Source organism: Oenanthe melanoleuca, unplaced genomic scaffold (assembly GCF_029582105.1).
Source record: "Oenanthe melanoleuca isolate GR-GAL-2019-014 unplaced genomic scaffold, OMel1.0 S001, whole genome shotgun sequence".
NCBI classification, from domain to species: Eukaryota; Metazoa; Chordata; class Aves; order Passeriformes; family Muscicapidae; genus Oenanthe; species Oenanthe melanoleuca.
Window position 1 is genome coordinate 4148408 of NW_026612650.1, and position 23063 is coordinate 4171470.

Genomic DNA, 23063 nt, shown 5'->3' on the forward strand with positions numbered 1-23063 from the left:
TGGGAAGGGTTTGTAGTTGTTTGGGGAATTTGGGGGGATTTTAGGGGGTTCTTGGGAAGGTTTGAGGGGAGTTTCGGGGAGGTTTGGGGGGATTTGGGGGGATTTTGTGTTTCTTGGGGGGGTTTTGGGGAATCTAGGGGGGACTTGGGGGCATTTGGAGGAGTTTCGGGGGGGTCTTAGGCTGGTTTTGGGGGGTTGTGGGGTGGCCATGCTGCTGCACCTCCTGCGGACCTCTCCCCAATAAATCCCTGCTGGATTTGGGGGGATTTTGGGGGGTTTGGGAGGATTTTTGGGCTGGTTTGGGAGGTTTTGGGGAGGTTTGGGGGGATTTTGGGATGGCCGTGCTGCTGCACACCCTGCAGACCCCTCCCCAATAAATCCCCGCTGGATTTGGGGGGTTTCCTGTTTTTTTGGCCAATTTGGGTGGGTGTTTGGGGATTTGGAGGGGTTTGGGGGTAGTCTTGGGAAGTTTGGGGAGAGACTGGGGAGATTTGGGGGTATTTTTGTTTTTTTGTGGGAGTTTTGGGGAAATTGAGGAGGTTTTGGGGGGTTTTGGGGCTGCGGGGGCGCTGCACCCCCTGCAGGCCCCTCCCCAATAAAACCCCACTGGATTTTTAGGGGATTTTGTGGTTTTTGGGGGATTTGGGGGAATTTGGAGGGGGGGTTGGGGGGATCTTGGGAGGGTTTGAGGGGAGTTTTAGGGCCATTTGTGCTGGTTTTGGGATGGCGGACCCCCCGTCCCCAAACAAAATCGTGTCTCTTATGAGGTTTTGGGTGATTTTGGGGGGAAATTGTGGAGTTTGGGGGGAGGGGGTTTAGTGACGTTTGGGGGAGTTTTGGGGGGCCTGGTGGGAGTTGGAGGGATTTGGGGTTGGATTTGGGGGGTCCAGCCCCCCGTTTTGGGGAGGGGTAGCGGCGGTTTCCCCGGATCCGCCAGGGGGCGCTGCCGGCTCGTAGTGGGCGTGGCCTGAGAGCAGTGCTCGTCTCTGATTGGCTCTCGCCGGAGGGGGCGGGGCTTCGAAACCCGGAAGCGGCGCAGGGGCACGCGGGGAGCGCGGGAACGGAGCGGCCAGGAGACCCCGGGACCCTCAAAAACCCCCCAAAACCCTTCTCGTGACGCCCCCACCCGTCCCTGAGACGCCCTCCCAAAATCTCCTCCCAAATCCCCCTAAAATCCCCCCCAAAATCCCGGTAACCTTCCCCGAGCCCCCCAAATTCCCGATCCCCAATTGCCGACTCCTCCCAATTTCAGCCCTCCCAAATTCCTAGCCCCTCCCCCCAAATTCCAGTCCCCAATTTTCCCCCCCAATTCCCCCCCCCCCAGTTCCAGCCCTCCCCAAATTTCCGACCACCCCCCCGATTCCCGACGCCCCAATTCCAGACACCCCCAATTTTCCTCCCAAATTCCCGACACCGCCAATTCCTGAACCCCCCTATTCTAGACCCCCCCAAATTCCAACCCCTTCCTAATTCCCGACCCCTTCCAATTTCTCCCCCCCAATTCCAGCCCTCCTAATTCCTGACCCGCAATTCTCCCCCAAATTCCCACCCCCCCCAATTTCTTCTCCCAATTCTCCGCCCCTGCCAAATTCCAGCCCCTCCCCAATCCCCCCAAATTCCCGATGCTGTTCGGCGCACTCTCCCGCGGGTCCCTCGGGGGTTCCACCCGGGGGGTCGCTGAGGGAGCTCGGCCCTGAGCCCCCCCCCCCCCCGGACCCCCCTTAACAAACGGATCGGGACCGGGACCCCTCCAAACAAAGGACCCGGAACCCCCCCGGGACCAGGTGAGTGATTTGGGAGGTCCCAGCTGTTTTTTGGGGGGCCTCGATATTTGGGGGGGGTCCCGATATTTGGGGAGGTCTCAGTATTGGGGGGCCCCGATATTTGGGAGGGTTCTGATGTTTGGCGGGTCCCGGCTGTTTTTTGGGTCCTGGTATTTTTGGGGGGGGTTTCTGGTATTGGGGGTGTTCCCAGTATTGGGGGGACCCGATATTTGGGGGGGTTCCAGGTATTTGGAGAGGTTTCGGTATTTGAGGGGGTTCTGGTATTGAGGGGGGGTCCCAGTATTGGGGGGGTCTCGATATTTGGGGTGTCCTTGTATTGAGGGGGGGGTAACGGTGGTTTTGGGGGGCCTGGAATTTGGAGGCGTCCCGATTTTTTTGGGGGGTCCTGGCCGGTTTTGGGGGGTACCGACTCCTTTTGGGGGGTCCCGGTGTTGAGGGGTTCTGGTATTTTTAGGGAGATCCCGGTATTTCGGGGGTCCCGGTATTTTTTGGGGGGGGATTTCGGGGGCTGGAAATGTCTGGGGGGATTTTGGGGAGATGTTTTTGGGGAGCTGGAGATATTTTTGGGGATATTTTAGGAGCGACTTGGGATTTTGGGGGGCTGGAGATGTATTTGAAGGGGGGGTTGGGGGGCTGTAGATGTTTTTTAGGAGGGTTTGGGACCTGGAGATGTTTTTTGGGGGGTTTTTTGGGTGGCTGCACCTGTTCCGTGTGCATTTTGGGGTTCCCCATAAGCCAGGGGTCCCCGCGACCCCCCTGAACCCCAAATTCCACCCCCAGGGCTGCTCCTGGCCATGCCCCCCCAGCAGCCACTGGGACCCCAATTCCAGCGGGACCCAGAGATCCCCAACGTGTTCCACGCCCGTTTTGGGGAGGGGGCGGCGGCTGAGGGGGGGGCTCAGGGCGACTCGGGTGGTGCCGAGGTGGGGTCTCTGTTTGGGGAGGGGTCCCATTCTGGGGGTCCCAGGGGATTGCAGGAGGGGTCTGGGGGCACTCGTGGAGATGGGGAGGAGTCCCAGTTTGGGGAGGGGTCTCAGGCTGAGGATGGGTCTCATTTTGGGGAGGGGTCTCAGGCCGAGGAGGGGTCCCATTTTGGGGCGGGGTCCCATCCCGAGTCTGTCCCCGATTTGAGTCGGGGGTCCCGATATGGGGAGGGGTCCAAGCCCGGGGAGGGTTCTCAGGCCAAGAGAATGCCGGATTTGGGGAGGGGTCCCATCCCGAGTCTGTCCCTGATTTGAGTCAGGGGTCCTGTTTCGGGGCGGGGGTGCAGGCCAAGAGAATGCCGGATTTGAGTCAGGGGTCCCATTTTCAGGAGGGATCCCAATCCCAGGCTCTTCCTGATTTGAGTCGGAGGTCCCATTTTGGGGAGGGGTCCCTATTATAAATGAGCGCAATGGGCCATAAAAGATCAAATAACAATTTAAAAGATTTATTGGTTACAGAAAGCAAAAGCAAATTCAGCGCGCTGGACAGCAGGGGAGTCTCCACTCCACCACCTGCTGCACCCACCCCCCCTTAGTCTGTTCCTTTTAAGCTGTTAGGTTTTTGGGTGACGTGCTCCTCCTTTAGTAATTCTGCGCATGCTCCTCCAGTTGCTAGGGGGTCTTTTTCTGCCTTCTGGTGGTCGGGGGATGAGGGCGAGTAGTCTTCCTCAGCCACTGACTCCTTTCTTGGCACTTAAAACAATATGTAATTATGCAAGCAAAGCAAAACACATTCTGGCTTTTTACTGTAAGGCCTATCAAGCAGAGCAAAGCAATTAACAAGTTCTAGCGATATCTTTTTCAAGGTTTGTCTGTCAGAGGATCAAAGCAGAACAACCCCCATTCTGACCTCACAAATCTTGGTGATATTCCTCCAAGGTCTAAAGTCTGTCAGGCGAACAAAAGGCCTCTTATTTATTACAAGTCCCCCCTTTTTCTATATTATTACTTTTGTTCGCTAAATCTTTGTAATTCCCTCTTACTTAACTCCAGGTAATTTTTTTCCTCTCCCCCATTTAAGGCTTCATATTTTGCTCGTATTAACATGAGGTGAGCGGCTTCTAACCTGTTTTTCACAATGCTAATTATTTTGTTGAAAATACAGGGGCCGAAAGCAAGCCCTAAAATTATTAAAATCACTGGTGCAGCTATGCTTGACAAGAGGGTCGTTAGCCAGGGTGAATATTTAAACCAAGACCCATACTAATTTTGCTGGGCCTCCCTTTCTCTCTTGCGCTGCTCCAGTTGTTTTCGGAGCTCAGCCATGGTGTCAGTTACTATCCCAGTGTGGGCTGCATAGGTGCAACACTCCTCTCGCAAAGCCACACACAGTCCCCCTTGCTGTAAAAACAACAGGTCTAATCCCCGTCTGTTCTGCAATACAACTTCCGAAAGAGATCTTACTGATTTTACGAGACCGTCTATTGCCTTCTCTATTTTACTTAAATCTTCATCTACTGAAATTCTGAGATCCTTAAATCCTTGCTGTTGGTTCACTAAGGAAGCTACTCCTGTCCCCACCCCAGCACTTCCTATACTTAGTAATATAGCAACTGTGAGGGCTGTAAACGGTTCTCGTTTCTCTAAGTGGTGTTTTGGAGTGAATTGATGAGCATACACATAGTCTTTTGGGTGGTACACAATCCGGGGGACTACCATGACCTGAATGCAGTATTCGGATGTTTCATTGAAATTAGATATTGATATACACGGGGTTACCCCTAATGTGTTACAAACCCACTTGGTGTTTGCAGCAGGGATTAACCATTGGGCCGGTTTGCAGGAGTCGGTTACAGTCATTTTTACCCCGCAAAGGTGGTCTTTATTCCGAGGTATGTTGCCTATGCACTTCCCCTTCCCAGTTACCTGAGCCACCGATACCCCTGGGGTGCTTTCTTTTCCCCTTTTCTAAAGGCACAAGGAAGGACTGGTCCCGTTTATTCTTTTAGACTTTGCTACAGAACCTAAGGCTTCATAAAAGGATGGATTAATACTGTAGCACAACCAGCACTCTTTAGTTAAATTGGGGTATGTGCCATTTAACACCCTAAAGGTGGCTTGTAGGATTTTCCATAGGGTCCCTCTACTTGGTTGTGTCACGGCCGTGGTCTCCATTAACTGTGATTTATTATTAGCCTCCGTGAAATTTTCTGGGGTCATGCTGTCTAAATCACCTTGATTTATTATTGTGGCTTTTGAGTCTGTTATTGCAGGATTCGGTCCAACAGGTTGAGGATCGTGGGGTACAATTTCCTTCTTTATAACAATATGCCCCCCCCCGGTCTTTCCCGGGTTCCCATATTCTAACTCCCCAGAATTTTCCTACTACCCATCCTGGGTCTTGGGGTTGCGTGACGTTAAGATAGACCCATTTGCAAGTACCGATATAAGTCACCACCCCTGACAGATCTGTCCAGGGCTTTTTACATCCATGTGGACCTCTTTCAACCCTTAAGTATTTATCTTGGATTTGAACCAACCATCCCAGGGAAATTGTTTCACAGCTTCAATATCCACAGTAAAATTCTCTGGGGTAGTTACACCATGACCTCCCTGGGTTAGATGCTGGGCACATGTAGAATACACTATAGGGGCTAGAACCCGTCCTATCAAGTAGGTCATCCAGGGTTATGTTAAAGCTAGAACCTTTCGAAGTAATTTGTGTTTGAATTTCCTTCTGACCTTCCCATTGTATTAGTGACCATTTAAAGGGTTCATGGCTTGCAAGCACAGATCTCAAAAGCATTATATATAAGATTTCTAATTGGAGGTGGTAGCTTCCCCATTTTCTACAACTGCTTTTTTTTTTTTATTTTCCTTCTAATTTACCTCAGACTTTTTTTTTTCCCTTGGACTTTTGACGGCTCTGGGTACCTGTTCCTCGTTTTCCCCTTTTGCTCGGGCTCCCCCCTCCACTGCTCTCATCTCCTCTGCCTTGCCCATCAACTCGGTTGCTACGAGCTATGGGGAGTTCTATCTTCTCGGCAGCAGGAGTATTCTTCAGGAGGGGTGTTTGACCCATGCTTTTTGATACGTTTTATGTATTTATACTACTTGTGGTTCTTAATTTGAGGGGTATAACAACTGAGTTCAGGTACCCACTGTCTGCACAGGGCGGCTACTATCCTAGCCACAAATGGGGCAGGTTCGTTAGAGTGATAACAATAGAACTGGGGGTTTATCCCCTTTGTAAAAATTTTCCACCACTCTTCAGACCCTCTTAAAAGTTTTCTGGCAGCCACTTTGGTAGCCAGGACCTGAGAGGTGAGTAGCCTTTGGTCCGAATAACAATTTTTACACACTCCCCTTGGGGGGTAACTGTTGCTGCAATGGGTCCACCACTCCTCCTTACAGACTAAACAAATAAAGCATACAAAAGGGTTACAATTTTCCCAGCAATTTTCAGCATTACATCTTATTTTCACTGCTGCATTTAGCAGATCTTCCCCCCCCACTGGTGCTCCTGTTGCTCGGAGCTCTGCCAGGAAGGAATAGTATGTTGGATCCCACAGTCTGTCTCTCATGGAAAAAGTCTTATACCTGTGGTGGGGTGGGAATAATGTAGCCTGTCTTTTTAATTAGAGCTTACTCGCTTCTTAAGTGTCAGTTTCAGGCTCCCAGGTGTGCCCTTCACTTCCCACCCGGGGTCGTTGGTGAATTTAGACGGATTTACTGGTCCCTTGATTCGGCTTGCGTGAGTCCACCCTTTTTCCACAGTGCGTACTGCTGTGTCTGTTGTAAGCAACACCTGGTAAGGTCCTTCCCACTTGGGTGTTATCGGATTTTCCTTCCAACTTCGGACCAGTACCCAGTTCCCGGGCTGAACTTGATGTAATACAAGATCTAATGGTAGTCTCTGAACCAACATTCCTTTTTCCCATAATTGTTTTTTTTTAAATTTCATCAAAGCTATTAAATACTCGTTAATGTATTGTTTACTAACATTTGGGTTTGTCTGTGCCTTTTTTAAACTATAGGGCATGTCATATAACATTTTGAATGGGGAAATTCCCAAATCCGCCCGGGGTTGAGTCCGAATATTTAGCAAGGCTAGGGGAATGCATTTAACCCATGATAATTTTGTTTCTAGTACCAATTTAGTAAGTTGGTTTTTTTTTTATTTCTCCATTCATTTTTTCTACCCGGCCTGAACTTTGAGGGGGCCAAGGAGTATGTTGTTTCCATTTTATTCCTAATGCTGCTGCCAGGTCCTGAGTTACCTTTGATGTAAAGTGCGGCCCCTTATCAAAGTCAATTGTTTCTGGTACACCATACCTGGGGACTATCTCCTCCAGCAGGGCTTTTACTACTGTTCGTGCGGTTTCCCTTGATGTTGGGAAGGCTTCCACATAATGAGTAAGATGATCTACTACCACTAAAAGATATTTAATCCTCCCCACCTTTGGCAATTCGGTAAAATCCACTTGAATATTTGCAAAGGGTTGTTTTGCTAGAGGCCTTTCCCCATAGGGTAATCTTCTGAGGTTACTTCGATTTACCCGCAAACAGGTAGGACATCCCTTTGTGATATGTTTAGCTATATCGTGGAGCCCGATGCTCATGTACCTAGTGGCAAAGTGATCCACCAGCCCCTGGGCTCCCCAGTGAGTTTTCTGATGTAACTTATACAATACCCTTTGAGCTATTGCCTTTGGTAACACTTCCCAGCCGTCTGCTAATATCCACTTTCCTGCTTCCTCTGTAACCCCCATTCTTCTAAGTCTTTCTTTCTCCTCATTCGTAAAAATTGTGTCAGTGTTTTCACCGTCCTTGACTCCATCTTTTCCCCTTTGCCCCCCTTTTTCTTTTAGGACCATTTCCTTTAGGGCTGCCCGTTTTGCCTCCTGATCTGCAGCGTTATTCCCCCTGCTTTTTAAATCTATTCCTTGTTGGTGTCCCTTTAAATGAACCACTGCTAACCTTGTCGGCCCTCTCAGAGCTTTTAGTATCTCAACTATAAGTTTCTGGTGTATCAAATCCTTCCCCTGTGAGTTAATAAGGCCCCTTTCTTCCCATAGCTTTCCAAATGTATGGACTATTCCAAATCCATATCTAAAATCAGTATATATTGTCCCCTCCTTCCCCTCAAGAAGTTTCAAGGCCCTTAATATTGCATATAATTCACATGCCTGGGCAGACCATGATCTATCTAATGCACCCGACTCTACCACCTGTAAGTTCAGACCCTGCACTATTGCATACCCTGATTTTCTCTTCCCTTCTATTACCCTGGAGGATCCATCCACGAAAAGTCTTTCACTACTTTCTAATTCCTCTTCTTCTAAATCTGGTCTAATCTTCGTCTGCTCCTCTATTATAGCTATACAGTCATGGGTCAAAAACTCATGCTCCGGTCCCCCATATAAAAATGCGGGCGGGTTCTGTAGTGCAGTGGTTTCTAACGTCAAATTGGGTGCCTCTACCAGAATTCCTTCATACTTTAAAAGCCTAGCATCTGAAATCCATTTTTCTGCTTTTTGCTGTAATACGCTCCGGATGTTGTGAGGGGACATTACTTTGAAATTACCATTAAAATAATTTTTCTAGCTTCTTCCACCAATAGGGCACATCCGGCCACTATTTGTAAACAGGCTGGCCAGCCCCTACTCACAGAATCTAAAATTTTTGATAAATATGCAACAGGCTTTTTTTTTTTTTTTTTTTTTTTTTTTTTTTTTTTTTTTTTTTTTTTTTTCCCTGCCCAATCCTGGGTAAGTACCCCAAATGCAATACCCTCTTCTATGTTTACAAATAAAAAAAAAAAATGGTCTCCTCACATCCGGGAGGCTTAAGACCGGGACATAGACCAAATTTTCCTTTAATTCCTGAAGTTTCTCTGTGTCTTCTTGACTCCATTTTATTAACCCTTCCTGTGTTAATTTATGGTAAAAAAATCTAGCTTTACTGCTATAATTTTCAATCCACTGCCTGCAGTACCCAGTAAGTCCTAAAATTTGACGAATTTGTCTCTTGTTTTTTTTTTTTTTTTTTTTTTTTGAATAGGTAGTGACATAATTGCTTGGATCTTTTCAGGGTCTATTCTTTTCTTTCCCTTCTTTAAATAGTGCCCCAAATATTTTACCTCCTCCTCTACAAACTGAAGTTTAGTCTTAGAAACTTTTAACCCCTTAAGTCCCAGAAAATTCAACAGCCTTATACTTTCTTTCCTTACATCTTCCTCATGTTCCCCTGCCAGAAGCAGATCATTTACATATTGTATCAGGGTTACTCCCGGTCCTGTTTGGTAATCTTGCAAAATTTGTTCCAATGCCTGTCTAAACAAATTTGGAGATTCTGTGAACCCCTGGGGTAACACTGTCCACCTCAGCTGTTGCCTCCTCCCTGTATTGGGGTCCTCCCATTCAAATGCAAAGTAATCCCGGCTTGCCTCATCGAGAGGGCAAGCCCAAAAGGCATCCTTTAAATCTATGACACTATACCATAAGTTGTTAGGCCCCAATTTACTTAAGAGTGTATATGGATTTGCCACCACGGGGAACCGAGCCACTGTGCGTTTATTAATTTCCCTTAAGTCGTGCACTAACCGATAAGTGCCATCCGATTTGCGCACAGGGAGTATCGGTGTGTTGAAGGGTGACATGCATGGTTCTAGCAGCCCCTTGCTCAACATTCTATCTACCTCAGGTTTTAATCCCCATCGACCCTCAGGGGATATGGGATATTGCTTTATTTTTACCGGGACTTCCGGATTTCTAATAATCACCGAAAATGGGGCTATTTTTAGCTGCCCCACGTTTCCTGGATTATACCATACTTCAGGGTTTATCTTTTTTCCGTCCTCCACTCTGAGAGGACAGAGTTCAATTTGCAGTTTCTTTTCTACTACTTCTATCTTAATTCCTAGTTTTATAATCATGTCTCTCCTCAATAAATTATATTCAGATTCTGATACTAACAAAAAGTCTCCCAACCCGATTCTTGATTCTGATTCAACTGTCACCCTTTTAATAACCCCCACCTCAAAGGGTTCTCCCTTTGCTTCTACTACCGTGGCAGTCTCTTTAGATAGATTACATTCTTTTGGCAAGAACTGAATAGTTGATATTTCAGCTCCTGTGTCAACCAGAAAAACTATTTCCTGGCCATGGGGACCCACCTTCAGTTTTATCAAGGGCTCCTTATGATGTTTCCGTGTCCCCAAGAGATAGAGCCCCTGACCCCTCTAATCTGTCTTGAACTCCTTTTCATCCCGAATCCCGACCCTACACTCTTTCTTGAAATGTCCTTTTTTCCCACAATAAAAACACACCTTAATGTCCTGTCTCTCCCTTGAATTCCTAGACTCCTTAAGCTCTCTTACTGGCCGCCTCTGTGTCTCTCTCTGACCCTGTTCCCTACTTTCTCGTACCATCATTCTAACTTGCCGTTTCTGACTTTCCTCTTCCCTTTTTCTTATTTTTGTTATTCCCTTTTTCGGTCAATTTAAAGATAAAAACCTCAGGACGGGCTATCCAGATTTTTGCATACTCACTTTCCTCCAAACAAACAGGTTTTTTTTTTTTTTTTTTTGTATTTACCCAAATATTTAATCTCTGTTTTATCCAATCCTCTGTTGACCCAAATATTGGCCAGAACACGTTTCCTGAAATCTCCTTCCCACCCCAAACTTCTACACAGTAATATATCATTTTTGCCTTATCCTTCCCTTCCATTTCAGGGAAATGGTCCCAATTTTCTAGTAAAAATCCTAAGGGACTATCTCTAGGTATGGGTGGGAGTTTAACACTTGCAGGAGGTTTACTCTTCCCCTGCCCCATTTCCTCCGGAGTACCTTCACTCACACCAAATATCACTTTTGCTTCCCCTGTTTCGTGGCCCACGCCCTCGCGGGTCAATGGGAACCGCACTACTAAGGGTCCGCACTCGCTTGGGGAATCTGGCTGCCAGTCCCCCTCTCACACACACACCACACGTTGTACTCCGGGATCCCGACCCCGCCCGAACGGATCCCTTATACTTACGCGTCCTGCGTCTTCGTCCGGACTTTGTGCACAAAATTTAAGGGGTCAATTGGGCCCTCCTACCTTTGCTTTTGCTTTCTTAATTTTAGGTTCGTCGGTCGAGGTTGGGATAGGACTCCCGTCCCCGGGGCCACCAAAATGGTGGGGCGCGCCTCCCCGCAGGCAGAGAGCCCCTCCAAAATCTCGATCCGAGTACGGCACCAAATTTATTATAAATGAGCGCAATGGGCCATAAAAGATCAAATAACAATTTAAAAGATTTATTGGTTACAGAAAGCAAAAGCAAATTCAGCGCGCTGGACAGCAGGGGAGTCTCCACTCCACCACCTGCTGCACCCACCCCCCCTTAGTCTGTTCCTTTTAAGCTGTTAGGTTTTTGGGTGACGTGCTCCTCCTTTAGTAATTCTGCGCATGCTCCTCCAGTTGCTAGGGGGTCTTTTTCTGCCTTCTGGTGGTCGGGGGATGAGGGCGAGTAGTCTTCCTCAGCCACTGACTCCTTTCTTGGCACTTAAAACAATATGTAATTATGCAAGCAAAGCAAAACACATTCTGGCTTTTTACTGTAAGGCCTATCAAGCAGAGCAAAGCAATTAACAAGTTCTAGCGATATCTTTTTCAAGGTTTGTCTGTCAGAGGATCAAAGCAGAACAACCCCCATTCTGACCTCACAAATCTTGGTGATATTCCTCCAAGGTCTAAAGTCTGTCAGGCGAACAAAAGGCCTCTTATTTATTACAGTCCCCATTTGAGGAGGGGTCCCTATGTGAGAGGGGTCCCATCACGAGTCTCTCCTGGATTTGAGTCGGGGGTCCCGTCCCGAGTCTGTCCCCGATTTGGGTCGGGGGTCCCGATTTGGGGCGGGGTCTCCGCTGGTGCTGGCGCTGCAGGGGAAGAGCCCCCGGCCGCAGCTCTGGGCGCTCCCCGAGCTGGGGGCGAGCAATGCGCAGCTGAGCGAGCTGAGCCCGCGGCGGTGGGGAGGGGGCTTCGTGCTGCCCCCCGGGGGGGTCAGAGCGGGGGCTGGGGGGGCGCGCGGTGCTGCTGCACCCCATAGAGACCCCTCCCCAGTAAATACTGATGGAGACCCCTCCCCAATAAATACCAATGGGGAGGGGGCTCTGTGCTGCCCCCCAGTAGGGTCAGACCGGGCTGGGGGGCAGGCGGTGCTTGCTGCACCCCATAAACACCATGGAGACCCCTCTCCAATAAACACCGAGAGCCCTCCCCAATAAATACCGATAGAGACTCCTCCCCAATAAACCCCCATGGGGAGGGAGCTTCGTGCTGCCCCCCGCGGGGGTCACAGAGGGGCTGGGGGGTAGGGCAGTGCTGCTGCACCCCATAGAGACCCCTCCGTCTTGTAGACTGAGAGTGAAAACTGAATCAATCAGTCTTAATTAAAGTTTATTAGAGCAAGCGACAGTAAGCAAACATTGGTGGGCGGCCAGGAGTCTTTGCTCCACCGACGGCGCGCACTTCCCTCTCCCCTCCATGGTCTTTTATGCAGTTCTATTCCAGTTGACCTGTACTTCCTTGGAGTACTCTGTGTCTGCGCGGCCCGTTGCTGGAGAGTTGTAGTCTGTCTTCTGGTGGTCGCAGCAGGGAGGAGATGCCCGATTCTTTCTTGCTGATTCCTCCTAGCCTAGGGAAGAATTTTCAAAAACCGGTTAAGCAACTGCTGGTGACAGCAGAAGTTATGCATACCGTGCTCAGTGATTTGAAACTATGTGGTCAAAGTCTACACCCGTCTCACCCCCTGCTGGAATTCATTGTTCATTACTAGGAGTTTTATACTGTATCACCATCCCTCCTTTTCCCTTTTACCATTTTGTTCATTAAAACGTTTCAGTTCTCTATGACTCAGGGCAAGCGTTTCAATTACCTCTGGATCACCAGGTAATTGCTCATATTTAGCTCGAATGAGAACTAGGTATGCTGTCTCTAGTCATCTTTTTACAATTTTTATGATTTTATTAAAGATGCAGGGGCCAAAAGTTAATCCTAATACTAGGAGTATGATTGATCCTTCTATGGTTGACAATAGGGTTGTGAGCCAAGGAGAATTATTAAACCAAGTCTCATACCAGCTTTGGTGGGCTTCCCTTTCTTTCTTCCTTCGCTCTAACCCCTCTCTTAGCTTGGCCATTGAATCCCTTACAGTGGGTGTTTTATTCGCATTCATGCAACACCCTTCTCTTAAGGCAACACACAATCTCCCTTGTTGTAAAAGGATTAGATCTAGACCCCTTTGGTTTTGTAACACTACTTTTGATAGTGACCGAACATCTTGCTCTAGAGCAGTTATGGATCTCTCAATGTGGGCTAAGTCTGCATCTACAGCTATGCTTAAGGAATTGAATTCTTGATTTTGTTTGACCAGTGATGCTACTCCGGTTCCTACCCCTGCTCCTCCAATTAGCATTAAAGTGGCCATGGTTAAGGCTGTGAACGGTTACCTTTTTGTCAAGTGATGTCCCTTAGTGTCTTGGAGATCGTATGCATATTCTTCTGGGTGATATATAATTTTAGGGACTACAAATACCTGCACACAAAAATTTGACGTCTCATTGAATAAGTTGAGAGAAATACAAGGAACATACCCATCTAGTATTTCTGGCCAGGATTAACCAGGTGGCGGAGTTTCTCGGTTGCTTTGCTTTTATTATTACCCCACACAGGTGTTCTTTATCTTTTGGGACATTGCCGATGCACCTCCCCTTTCCAGTTTCTGCTGCTAAAGTTATCCCTCGAGCTTGAGTACCTTTCCAATCATATTGAGGGGGGTTACTTTCATTTGCCCACCTAGCCTTTTCAGTGACTCCTATTGCTTTATAAAAAGAGGGTTTAATATCAAAACAAAGCCAACAATGTTCAGTAAGGACAGGCTTAGTGGCATTAAGAACTTGATATGCTGCATACATAAGGCTCCAAAGGGTATTTTGTTGTGGGTCGACAGTAGGGCGTTGTCTGATGCCAGGGTGCCGTTACCTTTAGTGAAGGTGTCATTTACTTTAGGCAAATTGTCATCACTAATTATCGGGTTCGGGCCTATGGCCTGATAGTCATAGGGCAAGGGTTCCTTCTTAATGAGTATTAGTCCTCCTCTATCGGTGCCTGGTTCCCAATACCACACTCCCCAAGTCTTCCCAATCACCCACCCAGGGTCTTGTGGGTTTGTTATGTTTAAATAGATGAAGTAACAAGTACTACTTCCAAGTACTCCTCCACTATATGAATGCTTAGATTTCTGGCAGCCTGAGGGGCCCCATCCCACTTGAAGGTATTTATCTTTGCCGCCCCAGGTTCTCAATCAGAGGCAACCGTCTCACAGCCCCCAGAAGCACAATAATATTCTCTGGGTGAATTACGGTAACTTCTTCCCAGATTCAAGCTTGGCCACATATAAAACGCTTTTAGTTGGGCTTGTCTTTTATCTATGACTACAGGTGAGCTCAAGGGTGCTGTGAAGCTAGGGACCTCTGGCCCCTCTCTAGACTGAACTAGTTGTTGATCTTCCCACCTGATTAGAGACCACCTGAAGTGTTGGTGGCTGTGTTCTCCTTGTGACAATTCAAAAAGCAATCCCAAAATCACCAATATAGTCTGCCAGAAAGGGTAGGGTCCCGGCCTGGTCATTAAAGCACTATTTCCTAATCTCTTTGTCTCCCCGAGTTATTTGTCTCCCCATGGTCCAAATGTGGTGTCCGTTTTTTGGTTTCTTAGGGAATTAATATCCTAGGGGGATTTCTTGAAGGATTTTTGCGTTGTCCCACTCGGTGGGTTCCAGCCTCCACACTCTCTTACCTCTCTGCCTCTCTCACCGACTGGGTTGCGGCCAGCTGCGGGGTGTTCCATCTTCTTGGCAGCAAAGGTAGGCTTCAGGATGTCTGTAGCTTTGCCCCTTTCTGTTCTTATATGATTCCCAATTTTTATATTTTACTTGTGAATCACACTGGACCCACTGGGCCCCAGTCAAGGCCTTTCAGCAACACCCTTTGATGATCTGTGCTATAAATGGTGCCGGTTCGTTAGAGTGATAACAATAGTTCTCAGGGTTCACTCCTTTTACAAATATTTCCCACTACTCTTGAGACTGCTCTACTATTCTCCCAGTAACTTCTCCCACCTTCATGGTAGCCCATGTGAGCTTCCTTTCTATTCGGTAACACCCTCTACCAACTCCCTTTGGGGGTCTGCTCCTTTGGCAGTGGGTCCACCACCTTCCTGGCACACTTTACAGATAAAACATACAAAAGGATAGCAATCACAGCCCCATATCCCACAGTATGCTCTGAATTCAACAACAATGGGGTAGCTATATCCAGCCAATTCACCAACTCGGGTTTCTTGAATTAATAGCACAGAGTTCATTGGTAATAGTTCTGAGTCCGATTCCAAATTCTTATCTTTTAAAGGTGATTCTCAGGTTCCCAGGTCCACCAAAATGGGTCCTTTTACTCGACTAGCGTGAGTCCATCCTTTTTCAGCAATTCTCACAGCTGTTTCTGTAGTAAGCAAAGCAACATAGGGTACTTCCCAACGAGGTATTAAGGACATCTCTTTCCAGGCTTTGATTAACACCTTATTCGCAGGTTTAATTTGGTGACTGGCCATATCTAAAGGTGGGCACTGCGCTAGAAGTCCCTTCTCGCATAATTTCTCTCTCCTAGCCATCAAATGTGTTATATACTAATTTATCTTTAGATTTTCTAAACTCAGGTGATCCGCTGGGGCTTCCATGTCATAGGGCATTTCATAGAGTATCTCAAAAGGGGAGATCCCTACATCAGTTTGTGGCTGGGTCCTTATGTTTAGCAAAGGCAAAGGAAGACATTTTTTCCATGACACCTTGGTTTCAAACATCAATTTAGTTAATTGCCTTTTTATTTCTCCATTCATCCTCTTAACCTTCCCTGAGCTCTGTGGGTGCCAGGGAGTATGATACTGCCACCGAGTCCCTAATGCTGAAGAGACATCCCCCACCACCTTGGATGCGAAATGTGGGCCTCTATCTGAATCTACCGCCTCTATTATCCTGTAACAGGGGATAATTTCTTCTAGGAGCAATTTTACCACGGTTTAGGCAGTGGCTCGGGCAGTAGGGAATGCCTCCACATAATGGGTCAGATGGTCCACTATTACCAGTAAGTACTTACGTCTGCCTGTCTTTGGTAATTCAGTGAAATCTACTTGTCTATGGGAGAAGGGTTGGTGTGCTAGTTCTCTTCCTCCCATCACTCTTTCTCTCAGTTGTTGCTTATTAACCTTCTGACAGGTCAAACATCCTTGAGTAATTTATTTTGCCACATTATAAATTCCAATGCACATATATTTGATAGCAAATTGATCCACTAATGCCTATGTTCCCCAGTGGGTCTTTTCATGGATTGCTTGTAGTATTTTATAGGCTAGTGGTTTGGGAAGAACTTGCCTACCATCCGGCAGTCCCCATTTTCCTTCAGTTGTTTCTGAGACCCCCATTTGCATTAGTTTGGCTTTCTCTTGAGTAGTGAAGCCAAGAATGCATTTGGGGCCATGTATAAGGCAGTGCCTTTTTTGTAAATTATCACAGGCACAACGTATTCATCCATCCCAAAATCTTCCCAACAGGCATAGCATGGCTCTTCCGCTAAATCTTTGCCACAGGTTGGACACTGCTGTCTGGTCTGTTCTTTGATCCTTAGGGATAGCAGGGCTGCTCGCCGAGCTTCCTGGTCTGCCAGATTATTCCCTCTTACCATAACACTTAGTCCTGTTTGGTGCCCTTTGACGTGTACAACGGCTAGTTTCTTTGGCCCCCTTATAGCCCGTAGTAGTTGAACTATTAATTCCTCATGAATTAACCCCTTTCCTTGTGAGTTTATCAGATCTCTTTCTTCCCAGATTTTCCCAAATATATGTACCACTCCGTAGGCATACTTTGAATCAGTGTATATAGTTCCTTCCTTGTCCTGTAGTAGTTTCAGGGCCCTTAATACAGCATATAATTCCCCAGCTGGGACTAAGGGGACCTGATTCTATGACTTCAAAAGTTCTCCCATTTATAATTACATATCCTGATTTTCTTTTCCCTTCTATTACTCAGGAGCCATCCATAAATATTTTTTCCCCATCTTCTAACTCCTCCTCTTCCAACTCTGGCTGGATTTTCATTTGCTCCTCTATATTTTTAAGACAATCATGGGCCAATCCTTCGCTAGGCTCACCATATAAAAATTGGGCAGGATTTTGCAAGGCAGTTGTTTCTAGCATTAACTTAGGGGATGATACCAAAATCCCCTCATACTGCAGGAGCCTGGCGTCTGTGATCCATTTTTCTGCCTTCTGCTATAGTACCCCTCTAATGTTATGTGGGGACATAACCTTAAGTTCACCTCCAAAAGTGATTTTCGCTGCTTCTTTGACCAGTAATACAGCAGCTACTATGGCTTGTAAACATGTTGGCCATCCCCATCTAATGGGGTCTAGAAGTTTGGATAGGTACGCTACAGGCGTCTTATTCCCAGCCCACTCCTGAGCCAGGACTCCAAAGGCTGTCCCCTCATTGGTATTGACAAACAGGAAAAAGGGCCTTTTCAGATCTGGCAAACTCAGCACCCGGGGGTTTACCACTTCTGCCTTAAGGTTCTCTAATTGTTCCTCATCTTCAGGAGACCACTTTACTAACCCTTCTTTAGTTAGTTTCTGATATAGAAATTTGACGTTGCCACTAAAATCTTCATTCCATTGTCTACAATAGCCAAACAGCCCTAGCAATTGTTGGACCTGTCTCTTAGTTTTCGGGGCTGTAATTGAAAGGATGCCCTGCACTCTCTCAGGGTCTAGTTTCTTTGTGCCCTTACTTAATCTGTGCCCTAAATCTTTACTTCCTCTTCTACAAATTGTAGTTTGGACTTAGAAACCTTTAATCCCTGTAAGCTCAAAAAGTTCAGCAGTTTTATGCTTTCCTGCCTGACCGCTTCCTCTTCCTTCCCTGCTAGTAATAAATTGTCCACATATTGTACTAATCTCACCCCTTCCCCTAGATCACAGTTTCACAAGATTTGCTCCACTGCTTGTCCAAATGAATTCGGGGACTCGGTGAATCCTTGGGGAAGGAGTGTCCACCCTAGCTGTTGTTTTCTGTGTGTATCCGGGTCCTCCCATTCAAAGGCAAAGTAATCCCAGCAGGTTTCCTTAAGGGGACAGGACCAGAATGTCTATCAAGTCTATCACGCTGTACCATTTATCTTCTGGTCCTAGCTGGCTTAATAGGGCACGCAGGTTTGCAACCACCGGGAATCTTTCCACGGTTCTTTTGTTTATTTCTCTTAAATCATGTACCAATCTGTATTTTCCATCAGCCTTCTTTACTGGTAATATAGGGGTGTTAAAGGGGGACATACAGGACTCTAGTAGCCCTTTCTTTAACAATCTCTCTATCTCGGGTTTCAAGCCTTGTCTCCCCTCTTTGGACAAAAGGTATTGCCTAATTCTTACTGGAACGTCGGGATTTTTGATTGTTACTTCAAAAGGTTCAATTTCTAATTTCCCCACTGTATCAGGTGTATACCACACCTTGGGGTTTATCTTTTATTCATCTGTTGTTCGTAGGAGGCATAATTTAATGTTTAATTTGTTTTCTACAACTTCTAAACTAATTTTTAACTCAATCATCGAGTCTCTCTCTAATAAATCATAATTTGCTCCAGGGACTAACAATAGAGACTCCAGGCCTATTCTGGAGTCTATTTTAAATGTTACATCCTCTATCACTGGCACCCCAAAGGGTTTTCTTTTAGCTCCCACCACCTGTACCTTTCTGATGAAATTTTACGGCCATGGGCAGGGATTGAACAATTGACCTTTCCGCCCTGGAATCTACCAAAAAATCAATTCCTTCTTGATGGGGACCTACTCTTAGCTTTACCAGGGACTCTGATCTTTCCTGTGTCCCCAGCAAATAGAGCCCCTGACCCCCCTAATCCTTTTTAAACATCTTTTCATTTGCTACTCTTTTCTTACCTTTTCTCTTCACATGTCCCTTTTTTCCAAAATAAAAACACGTCACTCCACCTCTGGTGTCTACATCAAAACACCAGTACCGCTCTGGGTTAAAAAGTTACACAAAGGTCTAGCCATAACAGAAAAATTTTTAATCCAAGCTCTGCAGTACCTCACTAACTCCAAAAATTGCTACAACCCTTTGTCAGTCTGGGGCAAAAATCCCCTGCACTCCTTCTGGACCAACACACTGCAACCCCCCAGTCAGAAGGTGTCCTAAATATCTGACACTCTACTCAACCCACCCCCTCTTGCTCTTCCAATAACAGCAAATTATCTACATATTGCAACAGCTCCTGAGGGTGGAGTAAACTCTTTTAATATTTTTTTGCAAAGCTTGCCTAAGCAAACTCTGTATATCTCTGTGGCTGCTTATACTTCCGGATGTATTTCAGCATAAACTCTTGTTACTTTTCACAACACTAATTTGCATTCCCATTTTAGTCATCAAACTTTTTTAGTAAATTACAATCACAATGAGGAGCAATCAGAGACTCATGCTTTTCAAACCCCTCTCACACATTTAGCAAACTTCCATGGCTTTCCCTGTATGTATTACTTGTATTCTCCAGCAAAACTCACAAAATCCTTAAAACAGAATCCTAATAATTTCACTTACAATCTGCGTTTCCCATAAATTCATTTATTCATGTTCTCCTTCTTTTTAGCACACACTGTATACCAGAGTCAGTTCATTTCCTGTCACAGTGCAAACACAGTTCCTCCCCCACCGGTGCTCCCAGCGAACACGGCCCGCAGCATCACAGGCGGCTGGGCACCCCGAGCCTCAAGGGGCTGGGGCATCCCGCAGCCCCACGGGGGCCAGCGGTCACTGCTGTCCCTGCCTGGGGGTGGTGGGGTCAGGCACGCCCGGCGCTGAGCCCCAGCTGCCCCACAGCCCTCAGCTTGTGCTCCCAGTCTCGCACATCCGTGCCCGGCCCTGCCGCTCATTGCCTCACTCATGTGTCTCTTTTAAGCCTTATCTTCTCGCCGGACATATACTTTCTGTGCTTCCCTCAACAATTCCTCCAACCCCCAAGTCTCCCAGTCCTCTAGCTTTTCCAATTTCTTTCTAATGTCCACCCACGATTTTGCCACAAACTGAAATTTCAACATTGCCTCTCCCACGGGGGTACTAGGATCTACACCTGAATATAACTGAAAGTTCTTCCTAAGCTTCTCTAGCGCCTGCCCCCCACATTGGGACCTCCCGAAGGGGAAATAACCCTTGCCCGTCTTGCTCCTTCTTTGTCTGGCTCCTGGTTAACCTTCGCCTTACTTCCGGTGTGCTCGAGTCCGAGTGCCCCGGATGTGCGGGGGCAGTGGGATTAGGAGGTGGCAAAGGCGCAGGAGGGGGAGATGGTAGAACATAGGGTGGGGGCAGCACTAGCATTTCATCTTCGGTTTTGGTCCTTTTCTTCCTACCTTCCTTTAGTGTAAAAAGATTCACTCTAGTCTCAGTAACTATCCATAAAGCACTATATTTGCTCTCCTCTCGCCTGAAAGGCTCCTTTGAATTCACATAAATATTTAAATCCTGACAAATCCAATCCTCAGAGGAATTGAAAATTGGCCAACAGAGGTGGTCTCTCCTATCTGCTGACCCCCCCATACTTCCATGCAATAGTGTATCATTTTCGCTCTGTCTTTCCCGCTCCTAGACGGGAAGGCATCTGTCCTAGTTTGGACAAACTTAGGGGAAAAAACCCCCAGAAGAGCTCCCCAGGGAATAAACCCCCAATTCTTTATCCCACTGGACTTAAGAAAAAATATTTCACTCAGGGGGGAAAAGTGGAAAAAACCTATTTATTGACACATACAAGGGAAACACTTCCCAGCACAGATCCAGATAACAAAAAAAAATTTTCACCGAGAGAGAAAAAAAGAGACGTGGACGATTCGATCTTCACTAGAGGGACGAGATGCTTCTCTGGCCGGTGTCCAGAGGCAGGCCGCAGGGTTCCTCCGGAGCAAGCTGGTGCTGATCCTCGGGAGGTGAGGGTGGGGGGAAGGGAGAGGGGGAGAGAGAAAGGAAAGAAAAAAAAAACAGCCAGCAAGCCTTAAACAACAGCGAGCTAAAACAAATAATTCAAGCAATATAAAGCCAAAAAATCAAGAAAAAAACAGCTAACTAACAAACCAGGCAACGAACTACTACCACAGCAGCGAAAAGCCACACACAGCAGCAGCCAGAGCCAAGCGAGCCACCGCAAGAAGAGAAAAAAAACCAAGGCCAGTCCACAGAGCCGAGCCCAGGCGGCCCCTCCCCTGGGAGCAGACAGCTTCATGGCCAAGGGGGCAGGGTGAGAATTCAGTCAAAACACCAACCCAGGACATTCCACCCCTTATCCCATATCGTGATCATTGACACACGATTGGGATATACACTCATTAAACACAATATGAACACTTCCTCTGACTTGCTCAAACCTTCAACATTTACATATTCCTTCTGTCTCATCCCACAGTCAGATCTCCCTGAGGTACACAGCGGGTTGTTCCATCTTTCTGCATTATCCACCAAGTACATCCAGGTCCTTGAGCAAAGGCAATCCCCCGAATGGGTTTGCCTGTACTCGAGGCAGGATTAATCCATACTGTCTTCCCTAGCAATCCTCTGACATGGGCCGCTGGGACTTTGTCTCCATTTACTGTATTAAGGCACTCAGATTGGGCAGGACCTGCTCGGTTGGTGGAACCTCGAGTGTTGACTAACCAAGTGGCCTTTGCCAAATGCTGCTCCCAATTCTTAAAGGATCCCCCACCCAATGCCTTTAAGGTGGTCTTTAACAATCCAATGTACCTCTCCACTTTACCTGCAGCTGGTGCATGGTAAGGGATGTGGTACACCCACTCAATACCGTGTTCCCTAGCCCAGGTGTTGACAAGGTTATTCTTAAAATGAGTCCCATTGTCTGACTCGATCCTTTCAGGAGTACCATGCCTCCAAAGGACCTGTTTATCCATGCCCAGGATGGTGTTGCGGGCAGTGGCGTGAGATACAGGGTAAGTCTCCAACCATCCGGTGGTGGCTTCCACCATGGTCAGCACATAACGTTTGCCCTGGCAGGTCTGAGGCAGTGCGATGTAATCAATCTGCCAAACCTCCCCATACCTGTACTTGGACCACCGTCCTCCATACCAGAGGGGCTTCACCCGCTTGGCCTGCTTGATGGCAGCGCAAGTGTCACAATCATGAATAACTTGAGTAATGCTGTCCATGGTAAGATCCACCCCTCGGTCTCGTGCCCACTTATAGGTTGCATCCCTCCCCTGATGGCCTGAGGCATCATGGGCCCATCGAGCCAGGAACAACTCTCCCTTATGTTTCCAATCTAAATCTATTTCCAACCCCCCTATTTTTGCTGCTTGATCTACTTGATGGTTATTTCGCTGTTCTTCGTTAGCTCTACTTCTGGGGACATGGGCGTCCACATGGCGAACCTTCACGGGTAGCTTGTCTAACCGAGTAGCTATGTCTTTCCACTCTTCTGCAGCCCAGATTGGTCTTCCTCTGCGCTGCCAGTTCGTCTCTTTCCATCTCTGCAGCCATCCCCACAAAGCGTTGGCTACCATCCAGGAATCAGTGTAAAGATAGAGCTTTGGCCACCTTTCTCTTTCGGCAATATTCAAAGCCAGTTGGACAGCTTTGAGTTCAGCGAATTGACTAGACCCTCCTTCTCCTTCAGTAGCTTCTGCAACCCGTCGTGTAGGGCTCCATACAGCTGCTTTCCATTTCCGATTTGTCCCTACAATGCGACAGGAACCGTCGGTGAACAGGGCATAACGGATTTCCTCTGCCGGTAGCTGGTTGTAAGGTGGTGCTTCTTCAGCCCGGGTCACCGGTTCTTGTTCCTTGTCTGTCACACCAAAACTTTCTCCCTCTGGCCAGTTGGTAATTATTTCTAAGATCCCTGGGCGATTTAATTTCCCGATCCGGGCGCGCTGCGTAATGAGGGCTATCCACTTGCTCCATGTGGCACTGGTGGCATGGTGGGTGGAGGGAACCTTCCCACTGAACATCCACCCCAGCACTGGCAACCGGGGTGCCAGAAAGAGTTGTGCTTCTGTGCCAATCACCTCTGACGCAGCTTGGACTCCCTCATAAGCAGCCAGGATTTCCTTTTCTGTCGGGGTATAATTACCTTCAGACCCTCTGTAACTTCTGCTCCAGAATCCCAGGGGTCGGCCTCGGGTCTCACCTGACACCTTCTGCCACAGACTCCAAGACAGACCGTGGTTTCCAGCTGCAGAATAGAGCACATTCTTCACAT

At 47.4% G+C, this 23063-nt stretch overlaps 1 long non-coding RNA gene across 1 annotated transcript; it reads left to right on the top strand.

The window, feature by feature from the left end:
• Positions 1-1542: 1542 nt before the first annotated feature.
• Positions 1543-15181, top strand: LOC130266224 (uncharacterized). The gene is made up of 3 exons (XR_008842779.1): positions 1543-1784; positions 14470-14617; positions 15162-15181. It is a non-coding gene; the product is annotated as an uncharacterized LOC130266224 (long non-coding RNA).
• The last annotated feature ends 7882 nt before the right edge of the window (positions 15182-23063 follow it).